This window comes from Nyctereutes procyonoides, unplaced genomic scaffold, assembly GCF_905146905.1.
Source record: "Nyctereutes procyonoides isolate TBG_1078 unplaced genomic scaffold, NYPRO_anot_genome, whole genome shotgun sequence".
In the NCBI taxonomy this organism is placed as follows: domain Eukaryota; kingdom Metazoa; phylum Chordata; class Mammalia; order Carnivora; family Canidae; genus Nyctereutes; species Nyctereutes procyonoides.
In genome coordinates, this window is record NW_026575147.1 from 20,578,676 (window position 1) to 20,599,353 (window position 20,678).

Genomic DNA, 20,678 nt, shown 5'->3' on the forward strand with positions numbered 1-20,678 from the left:
TCTCTCTCTGTCTCTCATGCATAAATAAATAAAATCTTTAAAAAAATAATTAAAAGGACAAGGAGATACTTTTCTCTATCAGATTGGCAAAAATTTAAAGACTGATAATGTCCAACGGTTTTGAGGGTGCGGAGATAACAGGCACGTTCTAATTACACACTATTTACGAGGGTAAAAGTTTGATACAATCTTTAATAGTTCATTTGGGCTGCCATAACAAAATGCCACAGACTTGGTGACTTAAACTATAGAAATTTTATTTTCTCATAGTTCTGCAGACTGGAGGTCTGAGGCCAAGGTGCCACCAGCAAGGCTGGTTTCTGGCAACGCCTCTACTCCTGGCTTACGGATGGCTGTCTTCTTGCTACGTCCTTGAATGGCCTTTCCTCTGTACATGTAGGGAGAGAGAGAGACAATACAAGAGAAAGACTGTACAAGGTCTCTGGTGTCTCTTCCTCTTCATATAAAGAGAGACACCAGTTCTGTAGGATTAGGGCACCACTCTCACAGGACCTCATTTAACCTTCTTAAAGTCTCTATCTCAAAATACTGTCACATTGGGGATTAGAGTTTTAATGTGTAAATTTTTGGTGGAGGGGCAGTCACAATTCAGTCCACAATACAATCGTTTTGAAAATAATCCACCATGGGCAGCTCCAGTGGCTCAGCGGTTTAGTGCCATCTTCAGTCCAGGGCATGATCCTGGAGACCTGGGATCCTTCAGTCCAGGGCATGATCATGGAGACATGGGAGTACCATGTCAGGCTCCCTGCATGGAGCCTGCTTCTCCCTCTGCCTGTGTCTCTGCCTCTCTCTCTCTGTCTCTCTCTGTCTCTCATGAGTAAATAAATGCAATCTTTAAAAAAAAAAAAAAAGAAAGAAAGAAAGAAAATAATCCACCAGAATGCATTAAAAAAAAAAGTGCTCATTCATAATAGCCAACAGGTGGAAACAACCCAAATACCAATCAATAGATGAATGAGAAAACACAATGTGGTATATACATACCATGGAATATCATTCCACTTTAACAAGTAATGAAATTGTGACAAATGCTGCAATATGGATGAACCCTGAAAACATTTTGCTAAGTGAAATAGACACAAAAAGACAAATATTGTATGATGCCACTTATTCTAAGTTATCTAGAATGGTAAATTCAGAAAGACAGAGAGCAGAATGGAGGTTACCTGCATCTGAGGGGAATGGGGAGTGGCGATTGTTTGGGTAATGAAAAAGTGGGCATGGATAGTGGTGATAGTTGCATAACACTGTGAATGCAATTAATGCCTTTGAATTGTACACTTAAAATGGTTTTATGTTGGGCAGCCCCGGTGGCTCACCTGCAGCCCAGGGTGTGATCCTGGAGACCCTGGATCGAGTCCCACGTCAGGCTCCCTGCCTGAAGCCTGCTTCTCCCTCTGCCTGTGTCTCTGCCTCTCTCTCCTCTCTGTGTATTCTCATGAATAAATAAATACAATCTTAAAAAAAATGAAATGGTTTTATGTTACGTGTATTTTATTATTTTTTTAAATTTTTATTTATTTATGATAGTCACACACAGAGAGAGGGAGAGAGAGAGAGGCAGAGACACAGGCAGAGGGAGAAGCAGGCTCCATGCACCGGGAGCCCGACGTGGGATTCGATCCCGGGTCTCCAGGATCACACCCTGGGCCAAAGGCAGGTGCTAAACCACTGCACCACCCAGGGATCCCACGTGTATTTTATTATAACAGGTATTTTATCATAATAAAATTTAAATATGGACTCCAATTTATACAATGAATACCACACAGAGAAAAAAACCCCTACTCTTACACACAACAGCACAGATGAATCTCAAAGACACATGGCTGAACAAAAACCAAGCACAAGAGAGGACTGCATCATTTGTTTATTTGAAGTTCAAGAAGAGAGAGACAAATCTATGTTAATAGACATCAAGAGAGTGCTTTCCTCGTGGGGGAGGATTATTGACTTCGAAAGGGTATAGGGAGGTTTATGGGGAAAGATTTATAACTTGATCTGAATAGTGGTTACATGGATATATACATATATACTTAAAATTTTTTATTTATTTTTTTGACAGAGAGAGAGAGAGAGCAAAAGCTGGGTGTAGCAGCAGAGGGGGAAGGAGAAGCAGACTCCCCACGAAGCAGGGAGACCTATACTGGGTTTGATTCCAGGACTCTAGGATCATGACCCCAGCCGAAGGCAGACGCTTAACCAAACTGAGCCACCCAGGCACCCCTTCATATATGAATTGAGTCCTGCATCTAGGATTATGTACTATATGTATGACATCCATACAGAAGTAATAAAGGTAGGCATCTTTTGATGCAGTCTATAGAAACAAAAACATCACTATGTAACAATAAAAGTTTAAGAATTCATTGCAGCAGGAGCCTGGGTCCTGGGACTGAGTCCTGCATCCAGCTCCCTGCTCTGCCTGTTTCCCCCTCTCCTTCTGCCTGTCAGTCCCCCTGCTTGTGCACTCTCTCTCTTTCTGTTAAGTAAATAAATTAAATCTTTAAAAAAAATTATTGCAGCAATTTACAGGGTGCCTGGGTAGCTCAGTTGGTTAAGCGCCTGACTCTTGATTTCAGCTCAGGTCATGATCTCAGGGTTGTGGGATGGAAGCCTGCAGAGGGTTCCATGCTCAGCTCAGAGTTGGCTTGGGATTCTCTCTATCCTTCTCTCTCTGCCCCTCCCTCCTTGACCTTTACAGAAGGGCATACATTAAGGCTTGTGTGTGTGGGGAGTGAGGGTGGAGAACAGTGCAGGTCCTAGCAAGAATAGAAGCTGGAAAAGGAGCAAATGAAAAAAATGGCTTTTTTCATGGGATCCCTTTGAGACAGGAAAACTAAAGGGATCCCATAAAAAAAAAAAAAAGCTGTTCTTTTCCCCCTTTGCTCCTTTTCCAGCTTCTATTCTCACTAGGACCCTTACCTCACTATACATGTGCCTTATAATGCAGATATCACATGTCCACCTGGTAAGGGACAAAGAGATAATATTATCTTCAGAGTCTTCCAGTACAATAGATAACATCTAAGGAATGACAGGGCGGGGTCATTATGAACATTCTCCAAGACTAATGACTCTAAACACCTTGACACCAAATCCCTGGCTTCAGGGATTGAGCGACTTATGAAGGACACCCAGCCTCTGACCACCCTGTTCTGACCAGTTACCAGATGCCTAAGAGGACACGTACACCAAACTACAATAGCCAATATAAATTTCAGACCCCAAATAAGATTATAACCCTTCTCTTTTCTTTTCTGAGTCTTCTGGGTGCTCTGTCTGTATCTCTATTATATATATATATTTTATAAACTGCTTCCACTTCCTGCTGGTTCATGTTTGATTTCCGTTCTGCATGAAGCCAAGGATCCTCCTGGCTGGTTCTGTGGTACCTCTTCTGTGGGTCCTTGGACTCAGCCTGTCTGCATCACCTTCAGTTCCCCTGTCTCAGAACCACCGCTGGCTCAAAGACCTGCGAGGTGTTACTTACTTGTGTGGGAGGGAGCAGAGGAAAACAACAGGGCATCAGACACACCTGAGAACAGGCGATCCCAAAAGAGCCAGCAAGCATTAAATGGAAAACACAACAGGCTAATTTGAAAACAGGAGTTGAAACAGAGAAGGGCTATGCCCAACCCAATGGTGGAGAAGGCAGGGTCCCAGGTCTCAAGGGGCTGAAGTAGACTGGATTTCAGGAACTCTCCAACTGACCAGCAAAGCTCCCTTCTAGGGCAGTGCTACACATTGAGGAAAAACAGCTGGAAGCAGAGAAAAAATCAATCAGAACAGGGATAATAGAGGCAAAGGAGGAGAAGATCTAGATAAAAGTGAAGAGGAACCAAGCTAGGAAATCTTAGCATGCCGCCACGGTTTTTGAAGCATTCCACAAAAACAACAGGAGAGGGAGCTTGATGCAGTTAGAAAAGCTGTCCTGAACTGAGACTCCTAAAAGTTCAAGAAAATCAATGTTTCCGAAAGAAATGAGCAACAGAAAAGGTTCCAAGGCAAAACCCACACAGAGTTATTTCAAGAAAAAAGAGAATAGGGAGAATAACATCCCTACAGGAAAGGAAAGCATGCCAGACAGACATGCTCACAAACAGATAAACTCATTCACTATTTCAAAATGAGCTGAAAGATAATGAGGAAATGATAACAAGAAATAAAAGGACAACATAAGCCAGAATTTGAAGAAATGAAACTATGAGGTGATTAAACTCAGGAAAGAATTGGAAATAAAAGAAAAAAATCTCAGAGATGAAGGCTAGGAAGAATATAAGACTGAATAAATACAACAGATGATGTCTGAAGAGAAATAGGATGCCAAAAAAATTTTAGGTTGAAAATAAACAAAAAGATACTAAGGACTCAAGAGACAGTGACAAATGCTAAAGATAGGTAAAGAAGATAAGGCGCTCTAACACACAGATCACAGACCTAAAGAAGAAAATCAGAGCAGGGGAAGAAAATAAATACTAAAAGCTGTAAATCAAGAGAAGAAATATTTAAAAAACCCTACATATTGAAACAACACACTACATATAAAAGAACACTGACTCAGAATGACATAGGTATGGGGCAACTGGGTGGTTTAGTTGGTTAGGCATCTGCCTTCAGCTGGGGTTGTGATCCCAGGGTCCTGGGATGGAGCCCCCACTTTGGGGTCCCTGCTCTACGGGGAACCTGCTTCTCCCTCTCCCTCTGCCCCTCCTCACCCCACTTGTGCTCTCTCTTAAATACATAAATAAGATTTTTACTCTTTTTTAAGAGTTGGCTCCTTGCTCAGTGTGGAGTCTGCTTGAGGACTCTTTCTCCCTCTTCCTCTGCTCCTTCCTTGGCTTGCATGCTCTCTCGCTCTCTTTCTAAAATAAAGAAATCTTCAAAAAAAAATACAAACCCTACATCACTATATATATATATATTTTTCCCCCCCTCTTCCCAAATCCCTTCCTTTTGTAAACAATTTGGTCCAAAAGCCATTAGGTAGAGCCAAGCAAGGTAGGCATCTGTGTGAGGCAGGGATGGATGCACTGTAGCCCAGCATGAGATGTAAGGAAGATATCTAAGCAGAGAGGTGGCAGTGGCAGTGACCTGAGGTGGGCCATTGGAGCCACCATAGGCTAAGGAGAATATCATCATGAGGGGATGGTCTGATATAGGTTGTGGGACCCAATGCAGGCTGAGGAGTGCATTGGCACAGGGTGGGACAGTGCAGCAGTAGCACATCGAGGAGTACTAAATTCTGGGCAGGAGGAGGAGAAGGATTCTGTGCACAAATGGAGATGGTGGCAGTGATAGGAGACTGGTCACACATAAGAGAACTGATTTTTAAAAATCATATAGTGAAGCTAATGGAAGCCAGGTTTCTCACTTTCAGAAAAGGGAGTTATAAACACAGAAAAAGAGAAAATTAGAATATACCTAGTGATGTTGGACTGGAATTGGAGATTTTGGTGTAAACTTGTAGTTTATAAAGATTCATTCATTCATTCATTCATTCATTCATGAGAGACACACAGAGAGAGGCAGGCAGAGACATAGGCAGATGGAGAAGCAGGCTTCTCGCAGGAAGACCGATGCGGGACTCGATCCCCAGGCCCTGGGATCACGCCCTGAGCCGAAGGCAGATGCTCAACCACTGAGCCACCCAGGTGTCCCAACTTATAGTTTTTTAATACGTATAGATAAGTAGAGGAATAAATGCTGATGTTAAGTGTATGTGCACAGCTCACTCCACTGAGGAGTTTTGTGAACAGCAACATCTCCATAGTAATGAGCTCATCTAGGGACCAAATCTTGGTTCCTAAATACAGCCTCCACCAAAAGAAATCAAGGCTCCTCAGAGAAATGACTGATTATAGGGCTGGTGCAGAGAAACTGTAAGATGAACCTGGAACATCCTACTGTGCCAGAAAGGATGTGCTCAAATAATTATGAGGATATGTTAAAAGGACTCAGGAGTTGGCTTGGGAGGATTCTCATGGGCCAAATCTGGAATAATCTGAGCATCAAAATGAATAATGTTTAAATCCATGAGTTCAGGGGTGGCTGGATGGCTCAGTTGGCTGAGCGTTTGACTCTTGATTTCAGCTCAGAGCATGACCTCAGGGTGGTGAGATCAAGCCACGGTCAGTGGGGAATCTGCTTGAGGTACTCTCCCTCTCTCTTTGCCCCTCCCCCTCTCAAATAAATACATCTTGTAAAAGAATACAAAAAAATACAAAAAATGTCACACTTAGATAATGATGGGGCAAAATCATCCTAAAAGTCATTAAAGAGAAAGAATCAAGCATGTATCCTTTCTTCCTTTCTTCTTTTAAAAAACCTCTTTTGTTTTGAACTCAATGTGGGGCTTGAACTCACCCAGTGTGGGGCTTGAATTCACGACCCTGATATTAAGAGTCATGTGCTCTACCAACTGAGCCAACCAGGCACCCCTTATCCTGGCTCTCTTATATATGCTTAGCACTGGGTAACCGAAAAATAGATAAGGGGAAGTATCTCTTTATGGAAATATTCAAGCTAAGGAATGAAAATGAATCACAGATTTAGAATATTATTGTTTTGCAACACCAAGAGAATTTACTGAACAGAAGCAACTGCTAACATCACAATAGAGACAATCAGGCACAATGGGCCTTCAATGAAAGAACACACTAGCACATATGGTCTCCCCAAAGGCATCAAACCTGAGTCTGATCAGAACTCTGGACTGAGCTGCCAACATGCAGGAAATGCAGCAGGAGGAACTACACTATTAATATACAATCAGCAAAATCTAGACTGCAGGCTGAAGGGAGGGTACACAGTCAAACATCTGAGGTCTTCAACAAACTGTTAGGAAAAGAAAGGGACAGAAGAGGAAATCTATCGACTCAGTAATTCAAAATAGAAGATTGCTTCATCTCTTCCACAAGAGAAAGCAGTTCTCATTAGCTCAAGATGAGAGGGATTAAGGGAAAGGTTAGAAAACATTTTTTTAATGACTTTATTTATTTGTTTGTTTGTTTGTTTATTTACATTTGGCTCTACATCCAACAGGGGGCTTGAACTCATGACCTTGGGATCAAGAGTTGCATGCTCTAACCAACTGAGCCAGCCAGGTACCCTAGACAACAATTTGAGATGAATTGGGGTGGGGGGAGGGAGTCAGAGTGTTGACAGGACTGGGATCTTCCAGCTATGTGCTTGGGGAAAATCAGTCACCTGTAATTAACAAAATCTTCTGCAAACGAATTCTAATCACCGTGTGAAATATGAATGCTCCTCCAACAACTAAATTTTTCTATTTGAAGAGCTTTATTTTCTATTGTCAGTGTAGGGAATTATCTTTAAGCCATTTTAATTCCATTTGAAACTCAGCAGCTAAAAAGAAAAAAAAAAAGAAAAGAAACTCAGCAGCTGTTTTTTTTTTTGAAAGTAGACTCCACCCACAGAACTGCAAAACTGCTGTACAAGGAGAAAATAGCATATAGAATTCAAGGTTTTTTTCTCATGATTCTATTATCTTTCAGTTTAAAATTTTCCTTTTCTTTTTTTCTTTTTTCTTTTCCTTTTCAACTAGTTTCTTATTTTATCAACTCTTTGTTTTTAAGTCTATTTTTAACTCTCATTTTTACATTTATATTTTATAGATATAATTCTTCATTTCTGGCTTCCTATCAGTGTATTCAATTTTATCTTGATACAAATAAAATCGGTATATATATATTTTTTTTTAAACTTTCTTTACAATTTTAGGATTTAGTGTATTCTTTTTTTTTTTTAAAGATTTTATTTATTTATTCATGAGAGACACAGAGAGAGAGGCAGAGACACAGACAGAAGGAAAAGTAGGCTCCCTGCAGGAAGCCAGATACAGGACTCCATCCTGGGACTCTGGGATCACACCCTGAGCCAAAGGCAGATGCTCAACCGCTGAGCCACCCAGGCGTCCCAGATTTAGTATATTCTAACAAAGAGACCAAAACAGACCCAGGACCAAGTGGATCACCCTGTTTTGTTCACTTGGAGATTATATTCTCTCCCTTCCACCCCTTTTTCTTTTCTCTTTTTCTTCTCTTTTTTTGGTTTCTGAACTCTTTGGATTTGTCTACTGTGTATTTCTCTTGTATCATGGTTGATATTTTTAATTTTTTTCTCTCATTCATCCAGTCTTTTTTGGGCAAAATGACTAGAAGGAGGAAATCACAACAAAAGAAAAAAACAGAGGTATACCATAGATCTAATTAATATGGATATAAATAAAAGGTCTGAGCTGGAATTCAGGGTTATGATTATGAAGTTACCAGCTGGAAAAAAAAGACAAATGGAAAAAAAAAACACCATAAAAACAAACCAAAAAAAAAGACAATCGGAAAAAACAAACAAACAAACACCATGAAGTTATTAGCTGGGCATAAAAGATACCAGAGAATCTTTTTGTGCAGAAATAAAATCTAATCAGGCCAAAATTAAAAATGCTTTAACTGAGAGGCAGTCTAGAATGGATGCTCTAACAGCCAGAGTGAATAAGGCAGAAGAGAAAATAAGTGACACAGAAGATAAGATGATGGAAAGGAAGGAAACTGAGGAAAACATAGAAAAACAACTAATGGTCCATGAGGGGAGGCTTTGAGAAATCAGTGCTACCATAAAACAAAGCACTATTAGAATGATTGGGGTCCTCAAGGAAGAATAAAGAGAGAAAGAGAGAGAGGGAGAGAGAGGGAGAGAAGGTATCTTTGACCAAATCATAGTTGAGAATTTCCCTAATCTGCCTCTCTCTCCTCTCTGTGTATTCTCATGAATAAATAAATAAAATCTTAAAAAAATAAATAAAATAAAAGCAGCTCAAGACAAGAGATTCTTAATCTACAGGTGTAGGAATGTTACACTGGCAACAGACCTATCCATGAGACCTGGCAGGCCAGAAAGGGCTGGCATGATATATTCAGGGTGCTAAATGAGAAAAACATGCAGCCAAGAATATTTTATCCAGCAAGGGTGTCGTTCAGAATGGAAGAAGAGATAAAGACTTTCTAAGATAAACAGAAACTAAAAGAATTTGTGATCATCAAATCAGTCCTGCAAGAAATATTAAAGAAGATCCTTTAAGCAAAGAGAGAGCCTAAAAGTAACAGAGACCAGAAACAGAGACCTTATAGATAATATAACAGCACTAAATTCTTATCTTTCAAAGTAAATGGCCTAAATACTCCAATCAAAAGACACAGGGCAATCGGAGAAGGACAAACAGTGTATGTTCTCATTCATTTGGGGAATATAAATAATAGTGAAAGGGAATATAAGGGAAGGGAGAAGAAATGTGTGGGAAATATCAGAAAGGGAGACAGAACATAAAGACTCCTAACTCAGAAACGAACTAGGGGTGGTAGAAGGGGAGGAGGGCGGCGGGTGGGGGTGAATGGGTGACGGGCACTGAGGGGGACACTTGACGGGATGAGCATTGGGTGTTATTCTGTATGTTGGTAAATTGAACACCAATAAAAAATTAATTTATTAAAAAAAGACAGGGTATCAGATTGGATTAAAAAAAAAACAAAACAAACAAACAAAAAACAAGACCTAACCATATGCTATCTACAAGAGACTCATTTTAGACCTAAAGACACCTCCAGATTGAAAGTGAGGGGGTGGAGAACCATTTATCATGCCAATGGACATCAAAAGAAAGCTGAGATAGCAATCATCATATCAGACCAATTAGATTTTAAACCAAAGACTGTAGTATGGGATGAAGAGGAACACTGTATCATTCTTAAAGTGTCTATCCAACAAGAAGATCTAACAATTATAAATATTTATGCTCCTAACTTGCAAGCAGCCAATTATATAAATCAAATTAATAACAAAATTAAAGAAACATATTGATAAGAATACAATAATAGTAGGGTACTTCAACACCCCACTCACAGCAATGGACAGATCATCTAAGCAGAAGATCAACAAGGAAATTTGGGCTTTGAATGACACACTGCACCAAAAGGACTTTGCAGAGATATACAGAGTATTCCATCCTAAAGTAACAGAATACACATTCTTCTCAAGTGCACATGGAACATTCTCAAGAATAGATCACATAACAAAAACGAGAGAGTGAGAATAGATCACATACTGGGTCACAAATCAGGTCTCAACCAGTATCAAAGATTGAAATTATTCAGACCACAATTTGAAATTTGAACTCAATCACAAGAGGAGATTTGGAAGGAAATCAAATAATTGTAGGTGAAAAAGCATCCTACTAAAGGATGAAAGAGTCAACCAAGAAATTAAAGAAGAATTTTTTTTAAAATTAATGGAAACAAATGAAAATGAAAACACAACTGTTGAAAACCTGTGTGATACAGCAGAGGTGGTCCTAAGAAGGAAGTACATAGCAATACAAGCCTTTCAAAAAAAAAAAAAAAAGAGATAGAAGTCTCAAATACACAAACTAACCTTACACCTAAAGGACATGGAAAAAGAACATCAAATAAAGCCTAAACCAAGCAAGAACAGAGAAATAATAAGTATTAGAGCAGAAATCAATGAACTAGAAACCGAAAGAACAATAGAATAGATCAATGAAACTAAAAGCTGGTTCTTTGAAAGAATTAGTAAGCTCGATAAACCCCTAGCCAGACTTATCAAAAACAAAAGAGAAAGGTCCCAAATTAATAAAATCATGAATGAAAAAGGAGAGATCATGACCAATACCAAGGAAATACAAACAATTTTACAAACATATTGTGAGCAACTATATATCAACAAATTAGGCAATCTGGAAGAAAATGGATGCATTCCTGGAAACTACGAAAACTGAAACAGAAACAGAAAACCTGAACAGACCCATAACCAGCAAGGAAATTGAAGCAGTAATCAAAAATCTCCCAACAAACAAGAGTCCAGGGCCAGATGGCTTCCCAGAAGAATTCTACAAAACATTTAACAAACTAGTACCTATTCCTCTGAAGCTGTTTCAAAAAATAGGAAAGGAAGGGAAACTTCCAAACTCGTTCTATGAGGCCAGCATTACCTTGATCCCCAAAGCACACAATGACTCCATCAAAAAGGAGAATTACAGACCAAATGTCCCTGATGAATATGGATGCCAAAATTCTCACCAAGATACTAGCTAATAAGATCTAACAGTATATTAAAAGGATTATTCACCATGCCCAAGTTGGATTTATTTCTGGGCTGCAAGTAGATCAACATTCACAAATCAATCAATGTGATATATCACATTAATAAAAGAAAGGACAAGAACCATTATAATCCTCTGAATTGATGCAGAAAAAGCATTTCATATTTCACAGCATCCTTTCTTGATTAGAACTCTCCACAGTGTAGGGATGGAGGGAACATACCTCAGTATCATAAAAGCCATATACAAAAAAGCCCACAGTGAATATCATTCTCAATGGGGAAAAAACGAGAGTTCTTCCCCTAAGGTCAGGAACACGACAGGGATGTCCACTCTCATCACTGTTGTTCAACATAGTACTAGAAGTCCTAGCCTCAGCAATCACACAACAAAAGGAAATAAAAGGCATTCAAATTGCAAAGAAGTCAAACTCTCACTTCTCACAGATGACATGATATTTATGTGGAAAACCCAAAAGACTCCACCCCAAAATTGCTAGAATTCATACAGCAATTTAGCAATGTGACAGGATATAAAATCAATGCACAGAAATCTGTTGCATTTCTATACATTAATGACAAGACAGAAGAAAAAGAAATTAAGGAATCAATCCCATTTACAGTAGCATCAAAAAACATAAGATCTTAGAAATAAACCTAATTAAAGAGGTATAAGATCTGTACTCTAAAAATTCCAGAACACTTGTGAAAGAAATTGAGGAAGATACAAAGAAATGGAAAAACAGTCCATGCTCATGGATTGGAAGAATAAATATTGTTAAAATGTCTATGCTACCCAGAGCAATCTACACTTTCAATGTAATCCTTATCAAAATACCACCAATATTTCTCCTAAAATTTGTATGGAACCAGAAAAGACCCAGAATAGTCAAAGGAATATTGAAAAAGAAAACCAGAGTCGGGGTAATCACAATGCCGGACTTCAAGCTCTATTACAAAGCTGTGATCATCAAGACAGTATGGTACTGGCACAAAAACAGACACATAGATCAGTGGAACAGAATAGAGAACCCAGAAACAGACCCTCAACTCTATGGCCAAGTAATCTTCAACAAAGCAGGAAAGAATATTCAATGGAAAAAGGACAATCTCTTCAATAAATTGTGCTAGGAAATTTGGACAGCCACATGTAGAAGAATCAAACTGGACCATTTTCTTACACCATACACAAAGATAAACTCAAAATAGAAGAAAGACCTAAATGTGAGACAGGAATCCATCATAATCCTAGAGGAGAACACAGGCAACAACTTCTTTGGCCTCAGCTGCAGCAACTTTTGCTAGACTTGTCTCCAAAGGCAAGGGAAACAAAGGCAAAAATGAACCCCTGGGACTTCATCAAGAAAAAATCTTCTGCACAGCAAAAGAAACAGTTGACAAAACCAAAAGACAGCCTACAGAATGGGAGAGGATATTTGCAAATGACATTTCAGATAAAGGGCTAGTATCCAAGATCTATAAAGAACTTATCAAACTCAATACTCAAAAAACAAACAATTCAATCAAGAAATGGGCCAACACATGAACAGACATTTCTCCAAAGAAGATATACAAATAGCCAAGAGATGCAAAAAATGCTCCACACCATCTAGCATCAGGGAAATACAAATCAAAACCACAATGTGGAGAAAAAAAACAAACACAATGAGATACACCTCTCACCAGTCAGAATGGCTAAAATTCACAAGACAGGAAACAGCAAACGGAGCTGAGGGTTTGGAGAAAGGGGAATCCTTTTACACCGTTGGTGGGAATGCAAACTGGTGCTGCAAGTCTGAAAAACAATATGGAGTTCCTCAAAAAGTTGAAAATAGAGCTACCCTATGACCCAGCAACTGCACTACTGGGTATTTACCCCAAAGATACAAATGTAGTGATCTGAAGGGGCACTTGCACCCCAATGTTTATAGCAGCAATGTCCACAATAGCCAAACTGTGGAAAGAGCCCAGATGTCCATCAACAGATGAACACATGAAGATGTGGTGTATATACAATGGAATATTACTCGGCTATCAGAAGAGATCAATACCCACCATTTACATTGATGTGAATAGAATTAGAGGGTATTATGCTGAGTGAAATACGTCAACCAGAGAAGACAATTATATGGCTTCACTCATATGTGGAATATAAGAAACAGCACAGAGGTTCATAGGGGAAAGGAGGGGAAACTGAATGAGGAGTCATCAGAGAGGAGAAAAACCATGAGACTCTTAAATCTAAGAAACAAACTGAGGGTTCTGGTGGGGATGTGGGTGGGGGATAGGGTAATTGGGTGATGGCATTAAGGAGGGCACATGACATGATAAATACTGATAAATAAAAATACTGTTATTTTTTAAAAAGAGTTTATGTATATATGTATGCATGTATGTATGTATGTGAGACAGAGAGAGGCAGAGACACAGGCAGAGGAAGAAGCAGGCTCCCTGCAGGGAGCCTGATGTGGGACTCGATCCCAGAACCCTGGATGACAATCTGAGCCAAAGGCAGACACTCAATCACTGAGCCACTCAGGTTCCCCAACACTGGGTGTTATAAACAACCAGTGAATTATTGAACACTACATCTGAAGCTAATTATGTACTATATGTTGGCTAATTGAATTTAAAGAAAAGAAAATAAAGATAGATGTACACCCTAATCCCTGCAACCTGTAAGTGTTACCTTATTTGGAAAAGGGGTGTTTGCAAATGTCATTAAATGAAGGATCTTTTTTTTTAAGATTATTTATTTATTTATTCATGAGAGACACACACACAGAGAAAAGCAGAGACACAGGCTGATGGAAAAGCAGGCTCCATGAAGGAAGCCCAATGTGGGACTTGATCCCAGGACTCTAGGACCATGCTCTGAACCAAAGGCAGATGCTCAACTGCTGAGCACTCAGGTGTCCCAAATGAAAGATTTTTAAATGAAGAGATTGTAATGGATTATCTGGGTGGGTCCTAAATGCAATTATAAGTGTCCTTATAAGAGAAAGGCAAAGGGGGACGCAGCTGCAATAAAAAGTACCAAAGGTCTATGGAAGGAATGAGGGCTAGGTGAAGTAAAATTTGAGGCTAAAGCTTAACCAAGCAGAATGCCTCTACTTGTGGAAGATAAATCATCAGTATTTGGTGGTCGTTCAAAGCTGGAGTGACAAGCTGAAAACTTAGGTGGCAGGTTTATTCATGGAACATCTGCTGAACTCTTGGAATGTACAGGAGGCTAGAGAGCCTGACTACAAGCTACTAAAAAGGCAGACTAAACCTCCCAGTCTAGTATCATTGGTTAGAAAACAAAGACCTGCTGAGGCAGAGGAAGGACAAGAACCTCAATTGGTCTCCTCCTCAAGGTATCTGCCAGATTCTGAGCTGCATGGAGCAGAAGCCTGGAGAAATAGCTCAACCTTCTTCAGTATTTCAGGGCTAAGTAGATGCATACCTGATCAGTTTTCAATGCAAAGATTGTGAAGAACATGCCTAAATAATATAAGCAAACCAGACTGAAACAGCAACCCAACCCTGACACAGCCTAATCCCTGACTGGATTGAGGTGATCAGCCCCTCACTCTAACTGCCTGAAGGGAAAAAGGGAGAACTTTCTCTGGTAGAAAAGAACATGCTGTGGAGCCTCTAGAATTATTCATAATTTCTGAGAGACAATAAAAAATATTCTATTTGCACACAGAAAAGAAAATTACAAAATGAAATGAAAAAGATAACAGAAGAAAACCCACAGATGATCCAGATATTAGAGTCAGCACATAGGAATCTTGTAAAAATAAGTATGATTAACATGTTAAGAAAAAAGTGAAAATGATGGACATATAGATGAAAATACGGAGAATGTAGAGAATTGGCATCTATAAAAAAGTCAGAAGGACATTTTATTTTTTAAAAATATTTTTATTTATTTATTCATGAGAGAGAGAGAGGCAAAGACACAGGCAGAGGGAGAAGCAGGCTCCATGCAGAGAGCCCAATGTGGGACTTGATCCTGGGACTCCAGGATCACGCCCTGAGCTGAAGGCAGTGCTAAACCACTGACCCACCCAGGCTGCCCATAGAAGGACATTTTAGAACTGAATAAAAAGACAAAGTCTGAAGTGAAGAATTCAATGTAAGAGTTTAACAGCACACAGGACACAGTAGAACATAGGATTAGAGAATTGGAAGACAGATCAATAGAAAATACCCAAGCTGAAGTGCAAATATCAAAAAGAATGGAAAACAAAAATTATGAAGCATGAGGACATGCTTAAGTATATACCATATTTGGAATCTAAGGAGAGAAAAGAGAATGTTGGGCAAAAGCAATATTCAAAGCGATAATGGCTTAAAATTTTCAAAAACTAATGAAATATATCAACCCACAGATTCAAGCTCAGCACACTCAGGAAGGATACAAAGAAGTCATGCCTGAGGGGTGCCTGAGTGGCTCAATCTGCTGAGCATCTGCCTTCAGCTCAGGTCATGATCTTAGGGTCCTGGGATCGAGCCCCACACTGGGCTCCCAGCTCAGTGGGAAGTCTGATTCTCCCTTTCCCACTTCCCTTTCCTGATGCTTCTGCTCACTGTCTCTCATGCTCTCTCTTTCTCAACTAAATAAATAAATATTAAAAAAATTAGAAAAAAACCATGCCTAGGTATATCCTCCTAAAACTGATGAAATCAAAGACACTTCTGAACATCTTAAAATGAGCCAGAAGGAAAAAAAAATACATTATCTTCAAAGAAACAACAGTATGACATACAGGTGACTTCCTAACACAAACAATAGAAGTCAGGCGACAATGAAATAACATCTTTTTTTTTTTAAGATTTTATTTATTTATTCATGAGAGACAGAAAAAGAGAGAGAGAGATGCAGAAACAGGCAGAGGGAGAAGCAGGGTCCGTGCAGGGAGCCCAATGTGGGACTCGATCCTGGGACTCCAGGATCATGCCCTGAGCCAGTGGCAGATGCTTAACCACTGAACCACCCAGAGGTCCCATGAAATAACATCTTTAAAATTACAAAAAGCCCACAAAAATCAATCTATTAACCTAGATTTCTATATGAAAGGAAAAAATACCAACACAATAAAAATTTCAAAAATATACTTTTATCAAAACATTTTAGAAAGAATAAAGTTGGGAGTCTTATACTTCCTGATTTCAAATCTTACTATAAATCTACAGTAAACAAAACAGTGTGGTATTGTCATAAAGACAGACATATAGACTAATGGGATACAGCAGAGAACCCACTTATAAACCCTCGCACATACGATCAGTGAATTCCATGAAGTATCAAGGCCATGACTGAGGAAAAGACAGTCTTTCCAACAAATGACGTTGGGAAAACTGGATATCCACATGCAAAAGAATGAAGTGGGACCCTTACATTATACCATATGCAAAATTTAACTCAAAATGAATAAAAGATCTATTGGGGCGCCAGGCTGGCTCAGCTGATTGAGCATGTGACTCTTGATCTTGGGGGGTGTGAGTTTGAGCCCCACATTAGGTGTAGAGATTATTAAAAATAAAATCTTTAGGGACACCTGGGTGGCTCAGCAGTTGAGTGCCTCCCTTCAGCCCAGGGCATGATCCTGGAGTCCTGGGATCGAGTTGCACATCAGACTCCCTGCATGGAGCCTGCTTCTCCCTCTGTCTGTGTCTCTGCCTCTCTTTGTCTCTATGTCTCTCATGAATAAATAAATAAAATCTTAAAAATAAAATAAAAATAATATAAAAATAAAATCTTTAAAAAATAGATAAGAAATCTCAATATGAATTAAAACTATGGGCACTTGGGTGGCTCAGTCATTTAAGCATCCAACTCTTGATTTCGGCTCAGGTTATGATCTCAGGGTTGTGGGATGGAGTCCTGTGTCAGGCTCCGTGCTCAGCAGGGAGTCTGCTTGAAATTCTCTCCCTCTCCTTGTTCCCCTTTCCCTGCTGTCTCTGTCTCCATCTCCTAAAATAAATAAATAAATATTTTAAGAAAAATATTTAAAAAGAAAAAAAAAACAGCAGAAAGCTTCATGACATTGTATTTTTTTTAAGATTTTATTTATTTATTCATAGGGACACAGCTAGAGAGAGAGGCAGAGACACAGGCAGAGGGAGAAGCAGGCACCATGCAGAGAGCCCTATGTGGGACTCGATCCCAGGTCTCCAGGATCACGCCCTGGGCTGCGGGCGGCGCTAAACCGCTGCGCCACCGGGGCTGCCCATTACATTGTATTTGGTAATATTTCCTGGATATGACATCAAAAGTATGGGCAACAAAAGTTGAAATTGATAAATAGGGCTACATCAAAATTAAAAATTTCTGTGCATCAGAGGACACTTGTTGAAGGACAATCTCAGTTATTGCCTTTGTGAGACTTTTAGTTTGGTGGAAGAGAGTCTTTGGACAAATGTAACACATGCTATAAGAGAGATACTGTAGAAATGAACTATTGAAGACGGAAAATCACAAAAATCCTCAGGGAAGACTCACAGAGTACTGCAGCCACAGACAAGCTGGATATGCTTTCTTTCTCTTCTTTCTGTTATACTCCCTGGGGCCAGGCCCTGAACAGGTCAAGAAATGATCCTTAACTCTTGGATTTGAAGGTTCAAATTCCATTGTCCTAAAAAGTAGAGTAATGAAAATGTTGGTGGGGTGATGGTGGTTATTATTTTCCAATTTAGTCTAGTTTTATTTCTTTTCTGAGAATTTCAGGATATCCCCTATACCCAAGGATATCCCGACATGTTTCAAAACCATCCTGGGGATTGCTGACCTAAAAACTTTAACTTTGGGGATGCCTGGGTGGCTCATCGGTTGAGCATCTGCCTTCGGCTCAGGGCATGATCCTGGAATCCTGAGATCAAGTCCCACATGGGGCTTCCTGCATGGAGCCTGCTTCTTCCTCAGCCTATGTCTCTGCCTCTCTGTGTGTGTGTCTCTCATGAATAAATAAGTAAAATCTTTAAAAAAAACACAACAACTTTAACTTTGGTGGGAGCACAATGTTAATTAAATTCAAAGTAACAGCCAATCATAGAAAATTAGGCACATTTAAAAAAAGATTTTCTGGGCAGCCCAGGTGGTCCAGTGGTTTAGCGCCACCTTCCGCCCAGGGCGTGATCCTGGAGTCCCAGGATTGAGTCCCAGTGCAGGCTCCCTGCATGGATCCTGCTTCTCCCTCTGCTTGTGTCTCTGCCTCTCTCTCTGTGTCTCATGAATAAATAAATAAAATCTTTTAAAAAGAAATAAAATAGGGATCCCTGGGTGGCGCAGCGGTTTGGCGCCTGCCTTTGACCCGGGGCGCGATCCTGGAGACCCGGGATCGAGTCCCACGTCGGGCTCCCGGTGCATGGAGCCTGCTTCTTCCTCTGCCTGTGTCTCTGCCTCTCTCTCTCTCTGCGACTATCATAAATAAATAAATAAAATTAAAAAAAAAAAAGAAATAAAATAAAAAAGATTTTCCAAAGGGGAACACCTGATTCTTGATTTAGCCTTGGGTCATGATCTCAGGGGTGTGAGATCAAGTCCCGTGTCTTGGCTCCATGCTGGGCATGGAACTTGCTTAAAATTTTCTCCCTCTCTCTTCTCCTCTTCCTCCCTCTCTTAATAGGATTCCCTCCCCCCAAAATTATACCAGACTGCTTTAAAAAGAGAAGGAAATTTCCTAATTTCACTTGTTTCAGTTTAATTTATGCCTTGTTTATACCTCAAAGCAGAAGACATGCTGGCCATCTGTTGTTGAGTATTGCATCATCAATTGTTGGTTTCAGAGCCATTCTTCTCACAGGCTGGATGATTTTAGGTCCTTTCATTTTTTCTTCATTTAGACCTGCCTGACTTCTGGAACTGGTACAGGCCCTACAAGATCCTTATTCCGGGGACCTACAAATGAGTGAGACCAAGAACCAGCAAGCCAGGTGGTCACTTCTAAACAGGGACATAGTCAGTTAATTGCTGATTAATTGATTTGATCAAATGATGAGGGCTCTGGCAGCTACAAATAATAAGGTATTTCATGTAGTTTTCAAGGAATCCCAGTAAGCCACCATCCCATTAAGTGCCTGCTATTTGTCCAAGTAAAACTGAGTGGCCCAAGAGTCACCTGGAATAATGGGCTTGGGGAGAGGAGGTGGCTATTTATTAGAGAGGAAAGTATATTTGTCAAGATCAAAAGGTGATACAGGGGGATCCCTGGGTGGCTCAGCGGTTTAGTGCCTGCCTTTGGCCCAGGGCATGATCCTGTAGTCCCGGATCGAGTCCAGTGTCCAGCGTGGGGCTCCCAGCATGGAGCCTGCCTCACCTTCTGCTTGTGACTCTGCCTCTCTCTCTCTCTCTATCATAAATACATAAAATCTTAAAAAAAAAAAAAGGTGATACAAGGGGTGTCAGTTGGGTGCCTCTAACACAAGATCTTGAACCTTCCTTTTTCCAGGGTTTCATGACCTAGTAAAATATTTTTTTTACATAATTAAACTTTCATGCATTGCTTTGGTTCAAATTAACTCAGAATTTTATTTCATTTTTAAGGATTTATTTATTTATTTGAAAGAGAGAGAGAGAGAGATCATAAGCAGGGGGAAGGGTAGAGGGAGGGAGAGCAGCAGACTCCCCCTGAGAAGAGAGCTCAGAGCCCAAGCGGGACTGGGTCTCAGCATGGTGAGATCAGCCAAAATCTAGAGTCCCAGACTCAACAGACTGAGCCCCACTTAAGGAATTTTAAAAACAAAATTTGGTTTCCCTCTGAGTAAAAAATTTAAATTCAAGTTGTGCGGGGAGACGTGGCAAAGTAGTGGTTTCGGATTCACCAGTCAGATTGTAGACACTGCTTCCACCTCCTGATACAGAACCACACTGGGAAGGGAACTCCTGGAATTTCGTTTCAAGCCCACGGTCCATGGAGTTTTTCCGCTGCTTAAGAGGGGGGCAAAAGCATTTGACTGTACGGAAACTTTCAGACATCTGTCCAATCCCATAGAGTGAGTGCTCCACCTGCGACTTCATACACCCCAGGGTATGCACACCTGGATGAATCCTTTTCTTATTCTGCGCTTGAGGACTCAGATCTACCTTTACTTGCTGTGTGGCCAGGCAAGTCACTACGCCACAAGACTTACTTATAAAATGGGTCGGATAATGCCTTTTACAAGGCTGTTTTGAGGAGTACAGATGTAAGAGATCACAGTTGACTGCTAGTTTCTTGGGGGGGGGGGGGGACTGTTGATCAAGATCCAAAGCAGAACACGAGAATTTCTGCCTCTTCAGGGTCTCGCCATACCTACCTCCCAACCAATCTCCCCTTCATTGAATTTGTGCGTTCAGAGCACTCTGATCTAGTTCAGGCTCTGATGCGATGAGGCAGTATGCCGCGACGTCAGGCAATCCCAGCTGTCTGGGTCTCTGCGGCGGACTACGAGGATCGTGCCGCCAGCCGTAACCTCACCAACATGGCTGCCGGGGACAGCTGGCAGGAAGAAGTTGTGGACCCCAAGGCTCACTTCCGCTTCCGTTGGCG

At 40.4% G+C, this 20,678-nt stretch overlaps 1 long non-coding RNA gene across 4 annotated transcripts; it reads right to left on the bottom strand.

Moving 5' to 3' along the window:
- Positions 1 to 113: 113 nt before the first annotated feature.
- Positions 114 to 20,658, bottom strand: LOC129501289 (uncharacterized). Of its 4 annotated transcripts, none has more exons than XR_008662702.1 (4): positions 20,446 to 20,658; positions 18,873 to 19,048; positions 17,654 to 17,786; positions 114 to 388 (listed from the first exon to the last, which is right to left on the bottom strand). It is a non-coding gene; the product is annotated as an uncharacterized LOC129501289 (long non-coding RNA). The 4 variants fall into 4 exon arrangements; XR_008662701.1 differs by lacking the exon at positions 114 to 388 and adding an exon at positions 2,878 to 3,785 and having other exon boundaries at positions 20,446 to 20,657; XR_008662700.1 differs by lacking the exon at positions 114 to 388 and adding an exon at positions 6,853 to 7,392 and having other exon boundaries at positions 20,446 to 20,657.
- Between the last annotated feature and the right edge of the window lie 20 nt (positions 20,659 to 20,678).